At 42.2% G+C, this 5352-nt stretch overlaps 1 pseudogene; it reads right to left on the bottom strand.

Annotated features, from left to right (window-relative positions):
* Nucleotides 1-525: 525 nt before the first annotated feature.
* LOC142141964 (5S ribosomal RNA) lies at nucleotides 526-644 on the bottom strand (annotated as a pseudogene).
* Nucleotides 645-5352: the final 4708 nt, after the last annotated feature.

Genomic DNA, 5352 nt, shown 5'->3' on the forward strand with positions numbered 1-5352 from the left:
GAATTTGATGCTCTTAGGAAGATCTGTACTCTATAATTGTGAGAAATGATGACAGAAAAGAAAGAAAATGTGGAGAGAAAGACACTCAGAGAAAGGGAAAAAAAAGATCGCAACACCAGCATTGTAGGAAGCATGAACAAGAGAAAAATGACCACAGGACCTGGTATTACCACATGGTCTCGCATCCATGTACTAAGCAGGACCACCCCTGTCTAGCTTACAAAAGTAGACGAGATTTGGCTTGTTCAGGGTGGTGTGGCTGTAGGTATTGGCTTAATACTGACTTACATCTCACCATCAACATTGTAGGAAGCATGAACAAGAGAAATAAAAGTCTTCCGCACCCGGTATTCCCAGGTGATCTCCCATCCAAATGCTAACCAAGACAACCCCTGTTTAGCTTCCAAGATCAGAAAATATTTGGCTTATTCAGGGTATTGTAGCCATAGGTCTTGGCTTACTACTGACCTACATCTCTTATACATTTCAACACCAGCATTGTAGGAAACATGAACAAGAGAAAAAAACCTACAGCACATGGTATTCCCAGGCGGTCTCCCATCCAAGTACTAACCAGGCCCACCTCTGCTTATCTTCCAAGATCAGATGAGATTGGGCTTGTTCAAGGTGGTATGGCTGTAAGTTTGGCTGTAGGTATCAGCTTAAGACTGACCTACATCTCATATACATCTCACCATCAGCATTGTAGGAAGCATGAACAAGAGAAAAAAAAGACTACAGCACCTGGTATTCCTAGGTGGTCTCACATCCATGTACTAACCAGGCCAGACACTTCTTAGCTTCCAATATTAGACAAGATTTGGCTTGTTAAGCGTGGTGTGGCTGTAGGTAGCGACTTAATAATGACTTACATCTCTTATACATCTCAACACCAGCATTGCAGGAAGCATGAAAAAAAGAAAAATGTCTACACATTCTGGTTATGTTTTTATTAAAAAAGTATTGCAACAAGATACACACAGAAACTGAGACGAGTTATGGCACGTATGTAAAACCTCAAAACATAGGATACAACGTTTAGGGGTGAAATGCCCCACACACGAGAGCAAGGGGGGTGTGTTAGTACGTGGGTGGGAGTTAGGCTATTAATTTAATGGTTTAGTTGGGGGGTAAATATTTAATAGGTGCTATTTTATTTGTGGAGTGATGGTGGGGCAATTTAATTTATTGATGAGGCTTTTCAATTTAATAGTGTGGTTTATTCATTTAAGGTGAGGTGACGGGACCTTTAATGCTGGGGTTGTTTTGGGCTATTAATTAACTGTGGGGCTGAGTCTGGGTAGGAAGGCTATTTATTTAATGTGAATATAAATTATTTAATGCTGGGGTGATTGTGGTAAATGTCTATATTTATTAAACGTAAATGTTATTTACTTTTTTGCTGGGGCTGATTGAAGGGAGGGAAGGTTTATTTATTAAATAGGAAAACTATTATTTTAATGTTGGGGCTGGAAGGAGGCCTAATAATTAAGTGTGGCTGCTATTGATTTAATGCCAGAGCTGGTTGGAGTTTTATAAATTTCATGTACCCTTTTTTTTTTTTTTCAAAATAGGGCCCCAACATTCCAGGATCCAGATACTTCCTATGCACTGAGGTCATGCTGTGTTGTCCCTGGACATCTTATGGTAAGTCATTTTTCAGAAACTATAGGTACACACATTGGGCACACACATACTGGTATAGACACTGGGCACATATAAAATGGGCACACATGCACTGGTACAGACACTGGACACACACATACAGGAACAGACACTCTGGGCACACATATATATACAGTCTTTTGATGAGACTGAAGGAGGTAATGACTGGGTTTAATGAAGATGAATGAAATTCATTTATGATGTGGGGATTAATAATTAAACTGAATGAGGGAGTTAATGATTATAAAGGATTAATGATGAAAGGGGTTTTATCAGGCGCGGGCTGGGAGGTTTCAGCCCGGGGGGGCGCAAAGGCGGCCGCATCACATGACACGCGATGCGGCCGCCGGTAATATTAACAAATTATTGCATCCACAGTGGGGATGGGGGGAGGCGGCCGGCCCGAACAGCCGTTAGACTGAGCGGCCCGGGTGCCCGCTGCCCCCCTGACCCCCGGTCCAGCCCGCCCCTGGGTTTTATGATGAGGCCAATGTTAACGATTTTGAAGAGGGTTTAATTCATGATGAGGAGGGTGGTGTTGTGAGGCAGTTATAAAAATGCTCTTTGTATTATATGTGAAATTCATCCCTGCAATCTGTGTAATTCATCCCTGCAACTGTGTTTAAAAGTATGTCCATCCATACTACTGCTATTCTGATCATTAATCTGTGAAACTCATCCCTGCAATTCATCCCTGCAACTGTGTTTAAAAGTATGTTATTGGAAATTGTTATCTGTTTAAACTTAGGTTAGCCCAGTCTTTTATTGATGCCTAATTTATGATAGGTATCTGGCCTTCTCTAGCCTATTAAACAAATGTTTTCTTTTCATTTTATTAGCTGACCAATTAGCTCAGCTGTAGTGTGTTCCTAAATTTGCCTGACTACATCTTGGCTTCAGTCTATGGGGTGACGTATGTGGGGGTAGACGTGTGTGATTTCTACACTAAGTGGGATTTTCTCACAAAGTGGACGAAAATGCACAGTTAGACAACACACTTGGACAAACATTGGACTACATTGGATGACTCCCAGGAATAAGCTATATTTGCAAAGTCTATTTCTGCAATACTTGTCTATCTATACGGAACACTGCAAAGAGGTAATTGTTTAAAAACCCCTTACTTTTTGCTTTTACTCTGATCACAATGTTTAACAAATTGCTCTTTTTGGTCTCATTTCATGGCATTATTTTCACCCCTTTACCAACACAACCATTTGCACATTGCACCTTCATTACTCCACTCACCTCTAGTTAACACCCATGAACTGTTGTCCTATTTATTATCTCTAACATGTACAGCCTCCACCTGTCGCCAGAAAATAAAAGGTCACACTTCTTTCAATCCCCTTACCTATCTTTCTCTCTCTCTGCTTCTATTAGCCGGTGATGTATCACCTAATCCAGGTCCCCCACACTCGTCACACACACATATACATCAGAACACTACCGCTCTATAGCAAACCTCAAACACATTACCTGCCTCCCCTCTCTTCCAAAGTCCTTTAAATGTGCCCTTTGGAATGCACACTCTGTTTGTAACAAACTTACCTCCATTCATGATCTCTTTCTCTCAAAAAACCTTAACCTTCTGGCAATAACAGAAACATGGCTCATGCAATCAGACACTGCCTCATCTGCAGCACTTTCACATGGTGGCCTCCATCTCACCCACACCTCCAGACATGAAGGCAGACAAGGAGGTGGGGGTGGACTACTTCTCTCCCCACAGTGCACGTTCACAATTCTACCAAATGTCCCATCACTCACGTTCACATCTTTTGAAGTACATGCTATTCGCATTTTTAATCCATTCTCTCTACGTGTTGCGGTGATCTATCGTCCACCTGGAGCACACCAACAATTTATTGAGGATTTTTCTGCATGGCTCCCTCACTTCTTATCTTCAGATATCCCCACCATCATCATGGGTGATTTCAACATCCCCATTGATAACCCACCTTCCAAAGCTGCTTCCAAACTACTCTCTCTAACCTCCTCACTTGACCTCTCGCAGTGGATTGAATCATCTACTCATTAGGATGGACATTGCCTTGATCTTGTTTTCTCTAGACAATGCTCACTTTCTAACTTTCTTAACACACCCTTCCCCCTCTCGGATCATCACTTTATCAGCTACACGCTCACCCCCAGTGCTCTAACCTCTCTACTGTCTAACTCTACCAAGCCTCCTCATACCTGCAGAAATCTTATTTCTATTAATATTCAACAATTTTCCACCTCTCTCCAACACCTTCTCTCCCCTATCTCTACATTCTCCTCCCCTGAGATGGCAGTACCTCATTTTCACTAAACTTTCGCAACAGCCATTGATCAAGTGGCTCCAGCGACACTACATACTACACGTCGACTTCGATGTCAACCGTGGCACACTACAGCAACCCGAAATCTTCAAAAACTTTCCAGTAAATCAGAATGTCACTGGCGTAAAACTCGCACCTCTAATGACTTCTTCAAATATACTTCTATCTACCACTCCTATCGAAATGCTCTGGACACTGCAAAACAAACATACTTCCAATCTCTTTTCTATGCTCAGGCTTCCAACCCCAAATGCCTTTTTAAGACATTTAAAGCTCTTCTCAATCCTCTCACCCCAAACCCTCCATCCACTATCAGTGCCCAGGATCTTGCTTTCTATTTCAAGGACAAGATTGATAAAATCAGACTAGAATTAGTATCCTCTTTTTTGACAAGCAATTCGTTCAATTCCTTCCCACCAACCTCTGACATACTCTCTTCATTTGACCCCACAAATAAAGAGGAAATTTCTACTCTCTTCTTATCCTCCTACTCTAACTCCTGCCCCTCGCAAATTGGTAGATCCCTGTCTCCTGTGCTCATCTCAGCTCTAACTAAAATCTGTAATCTCTCGCTCTCTACTGGCATCTTTCCGTCACTATACAAGCATGCAGTGATTACTCCGATTCTAAAAAAAACAAAATTCCGACCCAAACTCTCTATCAAATTACTGTCCCATCTCTCAGCTGCCGTGCCCCTCCAAGCTTTTAGAGAGACTTGCCTACACTCGCCTCACACGCTTCCTTTCCGGAAACAACCTGTTGGATCCTCTTCAGTCTGGCTTTCGTTCTCTACACTCTACAGAAACTGCGCTGACTAAGGTTGTCAATGATCTGATCATTGCTAAAACTAAACGCCATTACTCTCTCCTAATTCTCCTGGATCTCTCGGCTGCATTTGACACCGTTGACCACTCTCTTCTCATACAAATACTGCAATCCCTAGGTCTTCAAGACACTGTTCTATCCTGGTTCTCATCCTACCTCTCTAATCGCTCTTTCACTGTTAATTTCTGTGGGGCCACCTCTGCTCCTCTTCCTTTATCAGTTGGAGTACTGCAAGGCTCAGTGCTAGGTCCTCTGCTGTTCTCTATCTATACGGCTTCTCTTGGAAATCTAATAAGTTTCTTTGGCTTTCAGTATCATCTCTATGCAGATAATACCCAAATTTATCTATCCTCTCCTGATCTCTCGACATCTGTGTTGTCCCGTGTAACTGACTGTCTTTCTGCCATTTCATCTTGGATGTCCTCTCGCCAACTCAAACTTAATCTTTCTAAAACAGAGTTAATAATAATCCCACCCACAAACAAGAGCATACCTGACATTTCTATCTCTGTTGATAACATGACCATAAATCCCACCC

Source organism: Mixophyes fleayi, chromosome 2 (assembly GCF_038048845.1).
Source record: "Mixophyes fleayi isolate aMixFle1 chromosome 2, aMixFle1.hap1, whole genome shotgun sequence".
In the NCBI taxonomy this organism is placed as follows: domain Eukaryota; kingdom Metazoa; phylum Chordata; class Amphibia; order Anura; family Limnodynastidae; genus Mixophyes; species Mixophyes fleayi.